The sequence below is a fragment of the Mandrillus leucophaeus genome, unplaced genomic scaffold (genome assembly GCF_000951045.1).
Source record: "Mandrillus leucophaeus isolate KB7577 unplaced genomic scaffold, Mleu.le_1.0 Scaffold354, whole genome shotgun sequence".
Lineage (NCBI taxonomy): Eukaryota > Metazoa > Chordata > Mammalia > Primates > Cercopithecidae > Mandrillus > Mandrillus leucophaeus.
In genome coordinates, this window is record NW_012103743.1 from 2744143 (window position 1) to 2765042 (window position 20900).

Consider the following 20900-nt stretch of genomic DNA (forward strand, 5'->3'; position numbering starts at 1 on the left):
CGTCTCAAAAAAAAAAAAAAAAATAAATAAATAAATAAATAAAAAAGATTAAGGAAAAAGAGATGGTGCAAAAATTGAGCATGTGCAAAGTGAGGGAGGTGGCCATGTGGAGTTTTCGGAGCTGGTAGGACCATGGCCTCATACCCAAGAACAGAGTTGGGGGTATAGCTTGAAGATGTTATGGAAGCACATACAGACTCCTGGAATCCTGTAAGTTTTCTATGAGTTATTATTCAGCTGATTAAGCCTGAAGGATAAGACCACATTCAATAGTTCCAAGATTTCTCTCTCTCTCTCTCTCTCTCTCTCTGTCTGTCTCTGTCTATCTCCATACTAGCAAACAATAAAATGGCTTTGTTGCAGAAAATGTTACCCATTCCTTCCCCCATGGAGGGTTTTGTGCTGAGGCTTCATGTGAAATGAGTCAGGGGATGTTAAACACAGTTTGGAGGATGAAGCCTGCTTCCTCCTTTGGGCTGTCACTGGAGAATCCACATTGGTGGCTAGCATGGTTTGGCTCCGAGTCCTCACCCAAATCTCATGTGGAACTGTAATCCCTACGTATTGAGGGAGGGGCCTGGTGGGAGGTAACTGAATCATGAGGGCAGACATCCCCCTTGCTGTTTTCATGATAGTGAGTGAGTTCTCATGAGATCTGGCTGTTTGAAAGTGTATAGCACTTCCCCCTTTGCTCTCTCTCTCTCTCCTGCTCTGCCATGGTAAGGCATGCTTGCTTCCCCTTTGCCTTCCGCCGTGATTGTAAGTTTCCTGAGGCTTCCCAGTCTTGCTTCCTGTTAAGTCTGTGAAACTGTGAGTCGATTAAACCTCTTTTCTTCATAAGTTACTCAGTCTCCGGTAGTTCTTTATAGAAGTATGAAAACAGACTAATGCAGTGGCTCTGTACACAAAAACCAAGGAATGCTGTCTTTACAGTGTGAATTGGAATTGACTGGAAGCTACTGCCTGTAATCTATGTGTGGACAGGGAGTTAGAAGATCTAGATTTTAGGTATAATCCTCATGTTTAGTAGTTAGCAGCCTCTCTGAGCTTGGACTTGCTCATCTGTAATATGGGCAGGTGGACATTAAACTTTATTACAGAGCGGTTGCACTTACTGGTTTTTCCTAGAGCTCAGTCGAATCCAGCAGCGTTTTGAGTATAGAGTTTGCTGAACAAACAGGTGTCTTCCTTGATTCTGTCTAAAGTGTTCAGTCCATTGCTCATGCATGAGTAAGATTGGTTTCATGTTTTGCTTTATCTGTTTGAGGGTGCTGGCACCCAGCACCTGGCACCCTGGTGGGTGGGAGGCAGGTGGGAGATGTCTTGGCCTTGGGTAGTGAGCATGATTCACAGAAGGTGAAGTAAGAAGCTGCTAATCAAGCACCTCTGAGGTGCCCAGGGACCTGGGGAATGGGCAGTGCTGCTTCCTGGCCCCTGTCTTCCCTCATGTGGATTCTGCTATACGTTGCCTGACTAGTGTTTCTTCTTCCACCTGTGTCTCCCCCTACACTTGCTTCCCTCTCCCCATGCAGAGTGCTTAGTTTACAGCTTAAGTCAGATTACTCTCTGTTAAAACTCTTCACTGCCTTTCCGTTATACTTGGAATAAATTCCAAACCCCTTCTGAGGTCCACCGGGCCCAACCTGGCCTGCGTCCCAGCCCCTACCCCAATGCACTTCATGCCACTTTCTCTATGGATCATGGAGCTCCAGCCCTCATCTGCTGCCTTGCCCTTTAGGCTCTAGAACATGCCATGGTCTTTCTTGCTCAGACCTCACTGTGATTGTCCCACTCACTTCTGTGTCCTCTTGGCACCTGGCACAATACACCCAGCAGGCACGCTGTAAGTCATGGCAGCCAATGCTTACTGGGTGCTCAGCATGGGGCAGGTGCTCCTTCAAGTTCTTTACATATATGAACTCATTTAATACCCGCCCCATGGCAGCTTTTGAGATGATGTCATTCTTATTTCCATTTTACAAAGGAGGTTAAGTAAACACAAGGAAATACAACTAGGAAGTAACAGAGCCAAGATTCAAACCCAGGCCATCTGGCTTCATGAGTAGCACTCCTAACTGCTGCATTCTCCTGCCTCTCTGTAAGTAAGTGTCGAATGAATAAGTGCAGTACCTGGGGCGCCTGTTTAGCCCAGTGGATGTTAAGGCTTGGCATGGTGCTGAGATACTTCAAATAATGGAGTCTGGAAAACTGCAGCTTCTTCTTTTGCCATCTTGGCTAATACGCAGTGACAGCCACAGCCTGTGGCAACTTCGTCTCTATCCCTCGAGTGGTCTTCAAGGTGGTGAGTGGAGGCAGCTGGCTTTGGGATAAAACCAGCCTGGGTTGCAAACTGGGCAAGTGTCTCTGTTCCTGTGAGATGATTTGGGCATGGCAGCCAAGCTCTCAGAATCTTGGTATATTAACAAGTAGAATAGGGATTATATTTTCCATCTTGCAAGATTGTTGGGGATATTTAGAGTTGTAATTGATGATACTGATTTGCAAGATGTTCATCTTGGGGTGATGTTTTTCCCTTTTCTCTGAGGGTTTTGCTGTGAGCTCCAAGGTCGGCACTGACCTCTTCTGTGTCCTGCTGGGTGTGATTCCTCATGGAAGACTCCAGCACAGCTGCTTAGCCAATCTAGGGCCTAATCAACACTGCTGTGTGTTATGTTCTGGGAGAAATTCAATAGGATGGATGTCCCAGCTATGAAACCCACGTGCCTCTGTCCTCACCACCCTCCACTATCTCTTCTATTCAGGACCCCACCCTGCTGGGACAGTACCTCTGCCAAAGGGGAGGAAATCATTGTATTATTACTTAAACTTGAGGAGACAGGAGTGCTTTCTCAGCCTCGCCTCTCTGGGGCACTCAGAGACCCAGAAGATGTTGGAAGCAGAGATTGGTTGTACCTTCATTCTTTCCCCAGTCCCAACAGCCATTCTCCAGACTGGACCCAGCGTCATCTGCCTAAAACACAATTCTGAGAATGGCCTCCCCTGCCCCAAGCCTTCCCATGACTCCTTATTACCTTGGAGTCAAAGCCAAAGTTCCTTGTCCTGTTTCCCACCTTGCTCTCTGGGGGCTTATCTACCTCCTTGTATTAGTCAGGGTTCTCTAAAGGAACAGTACTAATAGGATAGGTGTATATATGAAGGGGAGTTTATTAAGGAATATTGACTCACACGATCACAAAGCAAAGTCCCACAATAGGCCACCTGGGAGCCAGTCTGAGTCCCAAAACCTTGAAAGTAGGGAAGGAGACAGTGCAGCCTTCAGTTTGTGGTCAAAGGCCCGAGAGCCCCTGGCAAACCACTGGTGTAGGTCCAAGAGTCCAAAAGCTGAAGAACCTGGAGTCTGATGTTTGGCAGGAAGCATCCAGCACGGGAGAAAGATGGAGGCCAGAAGACTCAACAAGCCTAAGTCCTTCCAAGTTCCTCTGCCTGCTTTTTTTCTCCTAGCTGCACTGGCAGATGATTAGATGGTGCCCATCCAGATTGAGGGTGGGTCTGTGTCTCCCAGTTCACTGCCTAGAATGTTCATATCCTTTGGCGACACCCTCACAAACACACCCAGGAACAATACTTTGCATATTTCAATCCAATCAAGTTGACACTCAATATCAACCATCATACTCTTAAACTTCCACAATTGCTTGCACCTGCTCTAGCCATCTTGAACTCTTGGCAATCTCTCAAAGCACCAAGCTCTCTATTCTCTGCCTGGAATAACCTCTGCTCATTTCTTTCCCAGCAAAGTCCTCCTCGTCATACAAGACTAACTTCCCCTTTCCTGGGACATCTCCTCGCTTCCTCTTTTCCTTTCCTTTTACTGGATCCTAGACACATTTCTTTTTCTAATTTCAACTTTTATTTTAGAGACAGAGGCTACATGTGCAGATTTGTCACATGGGAATGCTATGCGATGCTGAGGAAGTCCTGCACATGCTCCTCTGTGGCACTTATGACTCAGAATGGCAAGGGCACCCCTGTCTTCCCCATAAGTGGGAGGTTCATAGAGGACAGAGATGTTACTTTTTCTTTTCTGGAGCCTCACAGTTTATTTTTTTGATTTTTAATTTTTTTTTTTTTGAGACAAGAATCTCGCTCTGTCACGCAGGCTGGAGTGCAGTGGTGCAATCTTGGCTCACTGCTACCTCCGTCTCCTGGGTTCAAGCGATTCTCATGCCTCAGCCTCCTGAGTAGCTGGGATTCCAAGCACACACCACCACATCCAACTAATTTTTGCATTTTTAGTAGAGACGGGGTTTCAATATGTTAGCCAGGCTGGTCTCCAACTCCTGGGCTCAAGTGATCCGCCCGCATCTGCCTCCCAAAGTGCTAAGATGACAGGCATGAGCCATGCACCCGGCCAGCCTCACAGTTTAGTACAGCTCTCTGTCCTTAAGTGTTTCTCAAATGTGTGTTGAATGAATGAATAAATCATGTAATCTCAGAATTTGAGACGTAGAAAAGATCAGCTGAGTCAATCCTCTCCTTACTTACTAATAATGAAGAGTCTTAACTGGTTGGGATGTCAACATGAGATCCTTAATTTCTTTCCCTCTCATACCTGATCCAACTGTGACTGCTGCACCCCCTTTCTCACTGAGTGGAGGGTTCTCTTAACAATAGCTCAGGCTCATTCTGGGACTGTCAGTTACTTTGGGTTATTAAGAGTCTTATTTTGGTTATTAAGAGTCGAGTCTGTTCATTTCTAAAACTCCAATCTCATATTAGATTCAAAGGTCCCTTTACCACTCTGCTAAGTCTAGAGCTGATGTCAGTGGCAGAGGGGGGCTTGGGAGAAGAGGTCCACTCTCTCACGTAAACCTACACCCTCTTCCCTGCATGGTCTTCTCTGGCATTGTGGGGTGGGAGGAGAAAAGAGGGAAGAGCATGTTTTCTCACTTGATTGCCCACAAAAATCAAGTTTTCTTCACTTTAGTTGGGGATTAGTGACCTGGTTTGTGGGCTGTAAGCTCAGAGTGGACTTGGGTAACCCGAGGTACCACTGTTGAGTAACTCAGTCCCAATCACATTCTCTAGGCTTTGGAAGTTCCCTGTGTGGCAAGGCTAAATCCTGCAGCTGACCCCCTTCAGGCAGCTTAGTGCCAGGGCCCTCAGATGGGAGCTCCTCTTAGCGCCTCCCCATGGCGGTCCCAGATCCTAATCTCTTTCCGTTGCAGGACCCCAATGCTATGTACTCATGATCACCCAGCTCTGCCCACCCAGCTGGTATGTCTTGGTGATGGGATTAAACCCTTGATCTCAAATTCTGATCTCAAGGTCTTTTCATTAAATCACCCTCTCTTCTAAGATAATGAGTCAAAATCAAGGAGTGACCACAGTTAATAAATGTATATAAGTATGCACAAAGGAAAACCAATGAAAATAACAACAGAAAGAGAATTCCAGTTTTCACTGAAGATTAAGGTGGTTCCTAACAAGCAATCCTACTGAGTATGTGGAAATGGGCAGTCACATACGCTGTGTGTAGAAGCTCGTATTGACATCACTTTGGCAATTTGGAATATCTATTGTGAAAGTTGTCAGAATCAAAATAGAGTCACTTGTGTCAAACCCTGACAAATGGAGCTGGGGAAGGCTGTGAAGGGAGGAATCTCACGTGTTTGCCTGATAACAAGAACTATCACAAAAGATTCAGCAAAAACCACAGACTTGCATAAAGGACACCACAACCTTAAAAAAAATTACTTTTGTGAGCACATCTGCTCACCAACTGCCTGTCCATCCTTGGACTGATGCCACTCTTGTTTTTGATACTTGTAGCCGAGGATAACTGTCTCAAAACAACTTTTGCAGCCTTTCTGCCTAAAGGATTTCCTTTAAAAACCCTTGTTTTCCTTGATCTCCCTGAATATACTCACATGTATTCCCATCAGAATGCCTATTCCCAAGCAGATATCACTTTCTTTCTTTCTTTTTTTTTTTTTGAGACAGAGTCTCGCTCTGTTGCCCAGGCTGGAATGCAGTGATGCCATCTCAGCCAGCTCACTGCAAGCTCCGCCTCCTGGGTTGATGCCATTCTCCTGCCTCAGCCTCCTGAGTACGTGGAACTACAGGTGCCTGCCACCACGCCTGGCTAGTTTTTTTTGTATTTTTAGTAGAGACAGGGTTTCACCGTGTTAGCCAGTATGGTCTTGATCTCCTGACCTCATGATCTGCCTGCTTCAGCCTCCCAAAGTGCTGGGATTACAGGCGTGAGCCACCGCACCCGGCCCAGATGTCACTTTCTTTTAGAGTCTCCCTCTCTGTCTGTTATTTAGGTTTGACACTATCAAAATAACAAATGCAAATGCAGTTTGCCTCTGTAATTCCACTTTTGGGAATTTATCTTACAGATATTGTTGCCCCATGCCAGTTGGACCAGAAGGTTTGCTGATGTTTGTAATCATGAAATACTAGAAGTGATCCAAATTTCCATCAACCAGGAAATGGTTAAAGTATGATAGAATGTATCATAGAATATTATAAGCCCTGTTAGTTTTCTTTACCTAGTACTTACCATACGCATTTGCTTACCATATGCATTTGTTGTATGTTTCCCTGCCCATACCTCCCAGACTGTGAATCAATGAAGACAAGACCCATGAGGCATTGTGGGTTTGCATAAGAACCTTGACTCTCGAGTCAGACTACCCGGGTTCAAATGCCAGGCCCACCAAGACCTAAACAGGGTGATTTTGTGCAAGTTGCTGAACTTCTTTACATCTCTATTTCATATTCTGAAAATAGAGTTGTTAATGGTACCTATGCCATAAGCTGTTCTAATAATAAGAGAAGGTCTGTGTAGAAGGCTCTCAGTGTTCCTGGCACATGATGTGCCCTCAGTACGCATCAGAATGAAGGTGATGAAAGTGGCACCTCATATAACTCCTGGCATAGTGCAGTGCTCAACAAATATTTGAGGAATGACTGAATGCAGTGTATGCATTGGCATAGAAGGATGTCTAAGATATACTGTTGGAGGAAAAAAAGCAAGCTGTAGAACCGTTTATCTAGCCCAATCCCATTTATATAAAATATATTAAAAATTCTGTTAGGGGGTAAGACATAAATAATATGGAGTGTTTATCTCTGTGAAAGGGGTTTGGGAGGCAGATGGAAAGAAGGGACATGTTCACTTTTCACTTCATTTGCTCCTGTACCAATTGATAGTATCGCAACAATCGTGTGTTACTTTTAAAATTAAAATTAAAAATCTATCAGGTTCAGAGGGACACAGGATTACTTCTTCACAGGAATAATTATTTTGATCATTTCAGGATTTTACCTTTTAACTTCAGTCTTCAGTGAGATTAAAAATAAACATGAGGCTGGGCATGGTGACTCATGCCTCTAATCCCAGCACTTTGGGAGGCCAAGATAGGAGGATCACTTGAGGCCAAGAGCTCAAGAACAGTGTGGGCAGCATAGTGAGACCCCAGCTCTAAAAATGAAAAAATTCACTGGACATAGTGGCGTGCACCTGTAGTCCTGGCTACTCAGGAGGCTGAGGTGGGAGGATCTTTGAGCCCAGGAGTCCCAGGTATAGTGAGCTATGATCATGCCCCTGCACTCTAGCCTGGGTGGCAGAGCAAGACTCTGTTTCAAACAAAAGGAAATGAGCATAACAGAAGGGATGTGGCAAGCGAGTGGGAAAGGCATGGTTGTCCATGTGATCCTTGGAAGTGGTTTGATCCAACATGCCACAGCATCAGAGAGTGTCTGAGAATGAATTAGTGCTGCCTATTTCATGGCAGAGGCTATGCATGACAAAAAGAGGGACAATGCAGTGGTCTTGTCCAGTAGGAATTACTGTGGCAACACAGAAAGGGGCTGTGCTTTGAAGCCACCAAACCTGCACTCAAGTGGACTCATTTCCCCTTGAACTAAGGCCCAGTCTCCTCATCTGTGAAATGGAAATACGAAGTATGAATATGCTATAGAGTTATTGAGGATTAAATGGGATGATACGTATTGCTCAGCATGTTGCTCAGGAGTCAGCATTCCATGGGAGGCAAATTTTGATGATAATGATAAAAACTGTATGACCTTAGGAAAACAAGTATGTCACAGCCTCTTAGCTTCAATTTTCTCATTACAAATTAGGATAACAATACTTATTTAACAGGTAGGTATGCAAACATATAAATTTTGTACAGTAAGATACATATATATTTATGAAATATTTGAGCCGTTTAATATACAGTGTCCAAACATTAATACAGTTGCCATTTTCTTTGTCTGAAAAGCCCTTATTGAACACTCACGTTGTTATCACCTTCTCAATAAGGGCAGCACTTGCTTCCAATTGTTCCAGGTAAACCATAAGAATGTGACAGAACTGAAAGCAGAGGCCATAAGTTCAAATACAGCTTTTGTGTTAACTGGCTGGGAGATGCTCTTTAGTAGCAGGGAAGCTCCAGGGAAATGATAGCTGATCTCTGTTTTTGATCAGCTTCTATATTGGTAATTCAATTCCATCTATCATAGTGGGTTTGCAGAACTAGTGTCTAAGTCAGGTTCTAGGCAGGAAAGAGAAGTCCCTTTGATGAATTCTGGGTGGTTTAGCTAAAGAGTATTTTACTAAAGGACCACTTATAATGAGGTGAGCAGGGATAATGGAGTAAACAAGGGAGGTGGAAGCACGAGAGTACAGCATCAGTGGGACCTTGTTTTACCATGTCTAAGGCTGAAGGAACCAAGAGAGGACAGAGGGTTCTTGTGGGGGCTTTGTGAGAGGGAATCATGGAGACTGGGCATCCGGGTGGGAGCTGGGATTGGAAAGGGTGAGGTCATTGCCAGTGAAGTGGTGCTGGGCAGGACTGCAGCATTGGCAGCAGAAATGCCCATGCCCCTGTCTTCCCACTTGCTGATCTCCTGCTGGGCCTCCCATTGGCCAGAGGAGGAAGGGTGGTGATATCATCCTCAGCTGTGAGCTTCCTGGACTATAGACGAGCACAGAGAAGGGCTGAAAATGGATCTGGAGAAAGGGATGGGAGGCAGAGGGAGAATTACCTGAACATTAGGCTTCCTGTCTCCATGTTCCTCTGCCTTCATTCCCTCCCTACACCCTCCTTGGCTGCTGGCCAGCCTTCCTTTCTCCCTTCCTTCCTCCCTTTCTCCTTCCTTGCCTTTTAGACTTCTCAATTTCCTTCCTTCTTTCACTAAATACTTAATTGCAGTCCCAGGCCCCTCACCTAATCTTCTGGTGCTTCAGTGAGCTCATCTGTAAAATGGGAGGAAGCTCTCCTGCCTTGCAGAATTGCATGAATTAGTTGAGAAAACGATGAAAGTGTTTTGTAAACTCTATCATGCTGTACAAATGTAACACATTTTTATTAATATTTTATCCTAGAAGTATTAATGTGACCGGGGTGGGTAATTAGGACAATTTTGCATAAACTTCTTGCTTTGAAATTGCCACCAGAGATTCAGCAGGATTAAAGGGACAGCTCTCTGCTCCAATTTAGCAGTGACATTAAGGTGATGATAAAGTTCTTTCTTCATCCGCCTCTTTTTTTTTTAATTGCTGCTGAAGGGTGAAGAAATGTTTTTCTCCCCTTTGCTTGGAAGCCACAATAATATTTCATCACCACTGCTTACCCTAAAAAATAGATTTCCTTTTCATCCTCAGCTGGTGATTTGGTTTGCATTAATGCCTTTCATAACTCATACATTTTGCTATTAAAAATTAATGCTTGGCACTGACATAAACAAATGAAATTTGTATTATTAATGTTTTACATAGGTAAAGCTCTGTAATAACAGATTCATCATAGTAGACTGTTTTAATTAAAAGACTCACTGGTTCTTTGAACACATATGGGAGACTGGTTTTGGAAGAACCAGGGATGTAAAAAAAAAAAAAAAAAAGTGACAGGTAGAGAGAGGACATCTCTGAATCCTGAGACATTAGTATTTTGAAGCTCTCGATATTGAGAATGATATCACTTGTAGATATTGTGAGCAGAATGCTTAGCATGGGACTTACGTTATAATAGGTGCTCAGTTAATAGCAGGACTTATTATGAAGGAGAAAATAAATAGAATGAATATTTATTCCTTGACTAATATTGTCCATTCATTTGTTAATTCGAGTATTTAGTAAGCACTAATTATATACCAGGAATGGTTTCAGGTATTGGGGATAAGTCAGTAAAACGAAGATTGCTCTCTCATGAAGCCAACATTACAGTGAGAAGGGACAGATGATATATATCATGTCAGATGGTAATAAGGGTTACAGAGAAAAATACAGCAGCTTCAGGGGTTGGAGAGGGCTTCGCAGGTAAGTCCACAGGAGAAGGTGACGTTTAAGCAAAGGATTGGAGGAGATGAAGGAGTGAGCAGGGAGACATCTGGAGGAAGTTTGCCCAGGAAGAGAAAAGAGTAAGTGCAAAGACCCTGGGGCAGGGGCATGCGGGCTAAGCAGAGTAAGTGAGAATAAGCCTCCAAGGAGGTGAGTTCTGGGAGATGGGGTGGGTGGGTTGTAGGACCTCAAAGGCTAATGTGAGGACTTTGGCTTTCATCCTTTCAAGTAAGGTTGTATATATTTTCTCCACCTCCCAGATGGAGAAACTGAGGCACAGGGCGGCTCACCCACCAGGGAGAAGCCAAGGCTTCCAACCCAGGCCTGTCTGATTCTCTCCAGTGTACTGCATTGCACTGTTTTCAAGTGGAGCTTAAGGGAGGCAGATTGGTCATCTCTGTCCAAGCATGTCCCCATACTTCTAACATCTTAGTCTAAGAAGCTTATGTGAAAAGAAAAGAAAAGAAAAAAAAAAAAAGCTTTGTATATCACGTAATTCAACGTGCTAATTTCACATATGGGAAACACAAGGTTCCAGGTGTGATTTTGTTGGGTTAGTCAGAGAGCTAGAACCAATGTCACAGAACAACAGGGCCACCAGTTCCCCTGGAGCTAATCTCATCTCATTCTGCCTTGCCCAAGATGCAGGATAGCCTGGTGGTTAAGATCCTGGGTTGGAATCTTTGTTCTGCCACTTACATGCTGGTTACCTCAGGATGCTTATTTGTCTCTCTAAGCCTCCATTTTCTCATCTGAATAAAGAGATGATAATAATCTAATTTTAATAGAATTATTGGGAAGACGTGGTAGTGAGGCCAAGTACTTGACACGATTCGTGACACATAATAAACCCTCCATCGCTGGTAGCCGTGAATGGCATTATTGTTTGTAATGGTATCTTATGCAACCATCACAGCTGAATGAGTTGAGTGTTATCTTCTGCGTTTTATGGATGGACAAACCAAGCCCAGAAAGGGGAACATTTTACCTAAGGGCAATCAGCAAGTTGGGGGACTGCTGCTTGGGCTCCCAGTCTCCCATGACAGTGCTCCTCTCTGATCACTCGGGCTTTACAGAACACTTTTGCTTTCTTCCTTGATGCTCAAGCCCGGTGGTGGACTGAGTTCTTCCTGTCTGGTCTTCCATGAGTGCTGGGGAACCAGGAGTGGAGTTTGAGCATGACTGACCTTCACAGTGGTACTGGTGAGTGCAGCATGGTGAGAAAGCAATTTACCAGCTCAGCTCCCAATTTTCAGGGGATGGCACTAATGGACTTTTCTTGTCCATCTGAAAATATCAGTGAAACAGCACACATCCCACCAACGGTGCTTCAAAAGTCCTCATTTTCATATGGGCAGAGGTGTCATGGGTGTGAGGGAGTGGGGGACTGCCTTGAACTATAAATTCATTAGATGATGATCATAATAGCTCCTGTTTATTAAGTACCTATTATGTGGCAGGCACTAAGCAAAGTGCTTTGTATACTTTAAGTCTCCTAACAACTCTGCAAAGTAGGCATGATAGTTGTCATTTTGCAAGGAGGAAATGAGGAATCAGAAAGTATATTTCCCAATCTCACACAGCTAATGAGAGCTATTTATTTGGTCATTTATTTATTCATTCATTCAGTTGGCTGATCAGTTCTCATTAAACACCTCTGTGGGTCCAGCACTCTGCTAGGTACTGAAGATATATTGGTGAAAAAAAAATCAATGCAATCAGGAAGCTTACGGTCTAATGCAGAAGGCAGAAAATAAACAATAATCACAGCCATAAACATATCGTTATGATTTGGGGGCTATGAAAGTTTCTTTGAGTGAGAACAAGAGGGGCCTAGTTAAGTGACTTGCAGGAGGACTCCCAGTATTGGAGCTGTCAGAGTTAGAAAATGAAGCCTCCTTTGAAACACTCAGAGCTGGGAAAGCCTTGGCTTTTCCCATTTCCCAGCAGAGAGAGACAAGCTTCAGAGGAGACTTGGTTTGAATCCCAGCCCTACAACTTCCCAGTTGAGTATTCTTGGAGCAGCCACTTCACCATTTTGAGCCTCTGTTCCTATTTTGAAAAATGGAAAGAATATTCACCTCACTGAGCTAGCATGAGAATCAGACAAGATAGCTCAGGAGAAACACTTGAAAAGTCAAAAGTGCTCTGCATATTGTATTAATAGCTATGATTACACAAATGAGGGTCTTGCACTGCTTGGGTCAAATGATAGTGTTATGCTGGAATTTCGATACTGTTACAGCTTTGCTAGGGAAACAACTCTGGGCAGGACCAACTTCTTGCTTTGCTTCGGGTTTCACAAAATCTGAAGGTCAAAGTCTTAGGTCTTGTCTCTTGAGTGCCAACAGCCCTGAAGAGAGGACACAGAGAAGGAGATTGTTCAGGTGAGGAGTATGTGGGGCAAGAGCATCAGAAACTTAGGTGTCTGTATCCCAAGCTTTCTCCCCAACAAGATAAGGCAAATTTCATGATGGTAACACTTAGAAGAGAAGCAGGTGGTATCGTGACCTTCTCTCCTCCCCTGTCCTCTGTCCACCATCACTGTGTCTGGAATAGTCAAAAAGGAAAAAATAAAAGCATCCTTGGACACCCACTGTCTCAGTCTGTTTGTGCTGCTATAACAAAGCAGCTGTGCTTACCAGCCACAGACTAGGTAATTTATAAAGAACAGAAATTTATTTCTGACAGTTCTGGAGGCTGGGAAGCCCAAGATCAAGGAACCAGCAGGTTCAGTGTCTGGTGAGGGCTGCTTTCTGCTTGCAGGATGGTACCTTGTTGCTGCATCCTCTGGAGAAGACAAACTCTGTGTCCTCACATGTTGGAAAGGATAAAAGGCAAAAAGAGGCCTCTCTAGTTCTCTCCATACGTTTTATAAGGGACTAATCCTATCCAGAAGGGTGAAGACCTCATGGCCTAATGACCTTTGAAATGCCTCACCTCTTTACACCGTTGTGTTGGGTATTAACTTTCAACATGAATTTTGGAGGGAACATGAACATTCAAACTATAGCACTCACCCTCATATTTCTTCCAAGAAAGTCAGTCTATTTCTCTGAGTGGTAGGACATCCTCAGTAGGTGACTCTGGATTAGGAAGTGGGAAGGGGCTATAATTACGGAGGACACTACCTCATAAATGCATATTGTTCACTGACTGCAACAATTGCAGTGTAATTACATTAGTAAATGTACTGTGCTCTGTTTGGTAAAGGAATGAAATTTTAATTGCATATGACTTGTCCAGCCCTGCCTGGGTTTCAGGCTCTGCAGGGATGTGTGACCAGTCAGTGGCATTTCTAGGGGGAAGGACCAGGAAAGAAAGGAAATGAGTTGCTGAAAGTCCTACTATGTGCCGGCCACTGTGGTTCATGCTGTGTAGTCAGCACAATGGTCCCAGGAGACAGCCCCATTTCTAGATGAATACCCTTGAGGTCAGAAAAAGAAGTGACACAGCTGAGTCCTCAAAAGTAAGGTTAAACCAAACTGATGGGCTCCAGTTTGAGACTTTTTTATTTTACATTATGAGACCAGGAAACTAAGAATCAGAAGCTTGATCCAGTTTCTGTTGAAGGTTTAATTTACCACAAAGGAAAAGGAAACGGATTCTCAGAGTATTACCCATTTGAGATCAGCAGGGCTGAGTGCATAGGAGGGGAAAGAATGGTCATTTCTTCTCAAGGAGATGCCAAAGGATGTGGCAGTAGAGACTTCATAGGGGAGAATCTGAGGATACTAGGGTAATCTGGGAAGGCTTTCTGGAGGAGGTGGTGTTGAGGAGTGATGCCATAAAGGATGAATGACTATCTCTATCAGAATATGTCACTCTGAATCATGTCCTTGTCTGGTGCCCAGTGGGCAGGGGCTGTCTTATATATCTTTATAGGTGGCTATCACAGAGCCTGGCACACAGTAAGTGTTTAATAAATGTTGTTAAATAAAATTCAAATCTCATATGAGCTCTAGTCACTGCTCCATAACCATGGAAGCCTGGACATTCTGAGGGTTATATGGAAAGAATGCCCAGACTTTGGTGGATATCTCTGCTAGCAGCTCTCTCTTTGACAGGAGCACGATGCACACGGAATTAATAAGAAGGATTAATACTACTATCATTACTACTAATGATTACAACTATAGATAACAATGGTAATATAGCCAGTGATAGTAGCTAATATTTATGGAGTGCTTACTATATGCCAGACACTCTGCTAAATATTTTACGTGTAATTTTCTCATTTAATCTTCACTACAACATATGAGGCAGGTATCATTGTTATTTACATCTTACAGATGGGAAAACCGAGGCCCAGAAATGTTGGGATGTTTGCCTTGGATCCCATAAGTAAAAAGAGACAGAACAAAGGCCTGAATTCAGGTCTGCTCTATGCTAAACCTCATAGGATTTCACGACCTTCTACTGTTCGCTCTGCCAGGAGGGCACAAGGAATGGTCAGACCAGCCTAGGTTAACCTTCAAAGTCATTGAGGATAAGGAAAAGGTGTTCTAAGAGAAAAAATGAATGGAGGTTATCACCAAAGTGCATTGATTTTGCCTAATTCCAAATAACCGAAGAAAGCCACATTAACGAAGTGATCCAGAACCCCTGCTGCAGAAGTGTAAAGCCCAGAGTAGTTAGCTAAACTTATGTGAATCCTTTCTCAACCTGCCAAGATGTGAAATGAAGTCTGGTTCCATATAGTCCTTTGTTCGGTATTTACAGACAGATTACTGGCATGCCTTCAAGAGGCCACAAGAAGATAAAAGGAGACCTCTGGGACTGAAATTGGGAGCACACGCCACATTGGAGCGCTTGCTGCTTCACCATCTCCTAAGAATGCTCTAACCACGCTTGCCAGGGGACACCGGGACTATTACGATGTTGGGAGAAGAAGCCCAAACCATAAGGAAATTGAGCAAAGCTGATCGAGGTTTAGACAAGCGGTACCAAAATGTGGCTCAAACCCAGACTGCTAGGCTCCAACATGACTCCTCTTTCTTTTATGGCTTTATAGATTGGAGAACTAATGAGCAAATGTGGAACCCAATTTTTTTCTCCTCAAAGTCTCATTTATCACAAATGCTAAGGAAAATGATTCATAAAGAATCAACTCTCTTGGGATTAGCAGAGTTGGGGAGCTCGGGAATGTAATAATTTATCAGCTGTCTCCTCTAGGAGATGCTGAACCATGTGACAGGCCTCATCCAGGGGAGTTCAGGATGAGCTGGGTTAATCAGGAAGGCTTCCTGGAGGAGGTGATATTTGCAAAACACCTTCCCTTGAGATTGCGAGCCTGGGGTGACCATAGTTTGTTGTTGCAGTGGTGTTGGGGTCAAAATCTGGTCACCCAAATCTTAAGATCCTGCTTGATAAATTAGTATTTCTTTTTATTATCCAGAAACCTGAAGGAACAAGATTATCAGTGACAGAGTCAGGGCACCTTGGTAACAGAAACAGAAAGAGCATGGCCTGGGAGCTGAGAGGCTGACTGAGCTCTTCATCGTGTGTTACTGTGGGGTTGTGGGTTCTTCTCTGGGGCTCTCAGGCCCTATTTGTGTGAAATAAAGGCAGTGGACCAGATTGTCTCTCAGGTGCCTCCTCGGAACTCAGACATTCTGAATGTTTCCCATTGTGTGATGTGTCCTCATAAGACACAGGTATCAATAACCAAGCAGTAAGCATTGTGTTCAGGCAATGATGCAGTCAGTTGGGAGGAAAGAAGCTTGATGAAGGGAACAGTTGGCTGGGGTGAGCTGGCCAAGGCAGGCTTCCTGGGAGAGGTGACTTTGAGCTGGATCTAAACAAGGAGCAAGGTTTTGTTAGATAAAAGATGGTTGTAGGAGAGGAAGTGGTCCAGCAAAGGCTAAAGGGAAGAAAGTACACCGGGTTTTCTGGGAACAGTGAAGGGTCAGCAGGAGTGGGAGCAAGGCCACTGGGTGTTCTCGGCCTCTGCTTTATATGAGCATCACTTTGCCTGGCTACTGGGCTCAGAGCTCCTCTAGGGAACAGGGGCCACATTGTTCCTTCTGCATTCCCACATCCTGGCACAGAGACAGCCCTGGAGTAGCACATAACAAATACTCATTTAATGATAGAGGGATTTCTCTGAGTCCCCAATATCTAGCTGCATTTCACCAGATAACTTTGAATGAACAAATGGACAAAAGCTGAGTTCTGCTAACATTTCACATCTACTCGAGAGACTCAAAGGGCATAGCCTTTGGAAGTCTGTGGCTCCTGGATATCCTACATGATTTTGGGAACAAGTTTCTGGTTGTCAGCCTTCAAGCCATTTTTGGATCCTGAGAGCTTTAAGACCGAGTGCTTTATATAGACTACATATATATGCATGTATGAATTATTTTATTATATATTTCTTCTCTGATTTTAATTGTTGCTGAGCTCATGCTTTATTTTAATTAATGTTTTAATTTAGTGCATGCACCATGAGGCACTTTCTTGGAGGGTATAATTAAGTTAGAAAAAAATTGGCTACTCCAGCATTAGGGGCTGGAAAACCAAGGCTCAGCAAGGGTGTGTTTTGTCATTAAGAAAATTAGGGATGAATTTGGGAGATGAATATGGAGCACCTACTATGTGTCAAGCAGTCAAGCACAGCTACGTGTGATGTGTACTACAATGTTATGTAGTTCCATTTTAGACTCTCAGCAACCCCATAAAGCATAGATGAAGAAGAAGACTCAGAGGTTTAGTAACCTCTTCAGATTCTAGCAAACTGTAAAAGAGTCAAAATGTGAGCCCACATCAGTTTGTTCTTTAATCTTTGGTTTGTTTTACCAGACTGCACTTTGTTATTTGAAGTTACACAGAACTCTCTCTCTCTCTCTTTCTCTCTCTCTCTCTCTCTATATATATATATATACACACACACACACACACACACAGATGGATTTTATATATATACATATATAGAGAGAGGGATATATATATATATATATAGAGAGAGAGAGCGTGAGCAAGAGAGAGACAGGGTCTGACTCTGTTGTCCAGGCTGGAGTTTAGTAGCACAATCATGGCTCACTGCAGCCTCAAACTCCTGGGCTCAAGTGATCCTCCCACCTCAGCCTCTCAAAGTGCTGGAGTTACAGGTGTGAGTCACCATGCCTGGCCAATATTTGCTGAATGAATGAACAAATAAATGTTCAGGAAATGCTATTTTCAACCCTCATTCCTTTCTGTAAACTGTGAAGTGCATCTGATTGTCTGTTATAGCAGAAACAACAGATACTGTACCCACTTGACAAATGAAGAGCCTGGGAACGAGAGTGAAACACTCATCTCCTATATTGTGCAGTTTTTTCAGTTGACCGAGAACTTCCATGGTGCTTCATTCATTCAAGACATGTGCTGAGTGTCTACTGTGTACTTGGCCTTTCACAGTTGAATCTTGTGACCTGCCTGATGGGTAGAAAGCACATGTTCCATTATGCCCATTTCTCAGGAGCCGGGGAATGCCCCAGGCAATTATATGGCCAAACTCACTGAGTCTCTAATGCTGCATTCCTACTTGTCTCCCTCAACTGACCTGCTTCAGTTTCTGTCCCCTCATATTGGTCTGCCTGGAGAGTGACTCCTTAGAATTTTCATAGGCTTGAGGTTTGCCTGGAAGGCAGGGGAGAAACTGTTAGGGGGAGAGGAGACTGGAACTATAAATGTCTTGCTTCTTGCAGTATTCTGAGCACGTGCATGGTGTCTGTGACATGGAGTGTGTTTAATAAATACATTCCCTGCTTAATCTTCCCCTTCCTCCAGTGGCTGCCATCTACTCAGGATAATGTCCAAACACTTGGCACGGCTTATAAGGCAAGGAATGCAAGTGTACAGCTGAGAGGGTATCCTCACTTCTTGCATTCCATTTGCCCTCCAGGCCTTCCCTGGTATTCTCAGACCGGGCTGTCCTGTAAAAACACCAAGTAAAAACAAATCGTGGTCTGTTTTCTTCCTCCGTCTTCCCAGGAGATTCAGGATTTCTTAAGGGCAAGGCCATCTCTTCCACCTCTTTACCTCCAACACCTGCAACAGGGCCAGGTGCATAATAGAACTGTAACAAATGTCTGCGAAAGATGTGGTTGAATGAAACTTGTTCACTCCAGGAGGCGGTGTGGACTGGAGTGTGTTCCTGTTGCTCACTTGTGTTGCCTGGTACTGGGCCCTCCCCGTGGTGGTGACTGGCCTTTGCTGCATCTTCCAAAGTGCATTGTGTTGCAGGTCTGCAGCTGTGTGTCTGGCATGAGCTCACATCTATCGCTGCAATTTGTGAGCACTGAAGCCATTTAATTAAACGGGATGGAATTGAATCTGTGAGGTTGTTACCGCCGATATTGTTTTCTGCGCATGATCGTTCTGCAAGGGAATCCACGGGAGGCCTGGGTGTGAGTGCCTTGCTCGTTCTGGGCCTACTCCCCACCCCCAGCCCAGATGGCATGTGGGGGCGGCTGAGATTCTGGGCACAGATCTGAAGTCAGAGGTTCAAAGCCCCTGCATGTGCGTGTCCCTGTGGGTGGGTCGCGAGCCGCTGACAGACGTGTGCCTCTCCCCAGGAAGCAGCCAGAGCTGCTTAAGCTAATTTTGCTGAGGGGAACCTTGCCAAGCCAGAGGGAGCTTTCATTTGCCTAAGTTTGCATCAATAATTAATCCAACCTGGTTTTACACAAGACTCAACATAAAATTATTAGCTCTGAGAGCTTTTCTTGAGCTGGTCCCAGAAGAGGGCTATCATGAGCCCAGGAATTGATGACCTAGTGAGGCTGCATGGGCGGCTCAGAAAGTTGTTTTCTCCTTCCCCATTTCAAGCTTTCTCCATGGCTCCATCCAGGCCTCTGCCATTGATGGCCGTAACCTTCTGAAGTGCAAGGTCATTTCTCTGCTCAGAAACCTTCCATGGCTTTCCACTGTGTCCCTAATTCAACACCAATTTCTACTGGATTTTCTTATATTTCCTAGTTTCCCTCTCACAATTCCCCTCTATTCCATCAATATTGCCAGACTGCCTCAACTGCCTGTCCGTCATTACAAGGTTGTAACCAGCCTTGGCTCATGCTCTCTGCACCATATTTTTGTGGGTTGAACACTTACTCATTCCTCAAGACTAAAATCCAATGCCACCTCCTCTAGGAAGTCTTCTATGATTTCTTCAACAAGGATCATCTTCTTTATTTCACCTTCCAGAGATCTCTATTTTGAAAGGTAACAGTTTCTCGTATATGACAACATTTATATACATGTCTTCATCCCCAAGCAAGTGTGCGTTTCTTGTGGGTAGGTAGCAATAATTAATAAAGAAATGTCCACTAGACGTTGGGCAAGGGAAGGGGAGAAAACTGCAAAACGAAGCTCTAATGAAGGGACGGGGGCAGTTCTGCACTCGCCGTTTCTTTCCCTGGATTGGATTTTCAATCTTATTTCCAAATTTAGCCAACAGCACCATTAGCTTCTGTTATGTGAGCTGGAAAACTCGTCTTTTGTGAGTGTGCTTTTTCCTCCATCCAAATGGCTACTAAGTCTTGTCATTTATCTTCAGGAATATCTTCCAAATCTACCTACAGTCCCTTTGCTATGACAGTGGACCTCAAAATCTCTTGGAATAAACAGCTTCTCATCTGCGGTTTCTGCCTGGGGTCTCCACTAACCCAGTCTTTTCCCAATACTCCCACAAGAGCCTTGCTCCACTTCTCACAAACCTCCCTAAGTTGGGCCTAAGGTCAGAGCCTCACCTCCCCAACCAGGCATTCACAGCCTCACTCCTCACCACTGCTCAACCTACACCAGCTCCACTGAACTTCCCCTTGTGGCTCAAACATGCCCTGTTCTTCAAGGCCTTCCTACAGTTTCTTCTGTTGAGAAAGTTCTTCCAGCTCCCTTACTCTTTCAACCCTCAAGGCCCAACTCAAAAGTCCCCTCTCCTGTGAAGTCAACCCTGTTTCTTCTTTTGCAGAGTTACGGGAACTCCTCTTTGCTCCAATAGCACTTTGCTTGCACCTTGATGATAGCAGTAGTCCTATTGTATGATATACAGCTGACCCTGGAACAACACAGGTCCGAACCGCATGGGTCCACTTTGACAGAGATTTTCTTCTACCTCTGCCGCCTCTGAAACAGCAAGATCAACCCCTCCTCTACCTGATCCTCCTCAGCCTACTCAACATGAAGATGATGAGGATGAAGATCTTTATGATGATCTACTTCCACTCAATGAATAGTAAATATATTTCCTTTTCCTTTTGCTTTTCTTAATACCATTTTCTCTCTGGCTTACTTCATTGTAAGAGTATAGTATATAATACATATAACATACAAAATAGGCCAGCGCGGTGGCTCACGCTGGTAATCCCAGCACTTTGGGAGCCTGAGGCGGGTGGATCACCTGAGGTCAGGAGTTGTAACCAGCCTAACCAACATGGTGAAACTCCATCTCTACTAAAAATACAAAAATTTGCTGGGCATGGTGGCAGGGGCCTGTAGTCTCAGCTACTTGGGAGGCTGAGGGATGAGAACTGCTTGAACCCAGAAGGCAGAGGTTGCAGTGAGCTGAGATCATGCCATTGCACTCCAGCCTGGGCAA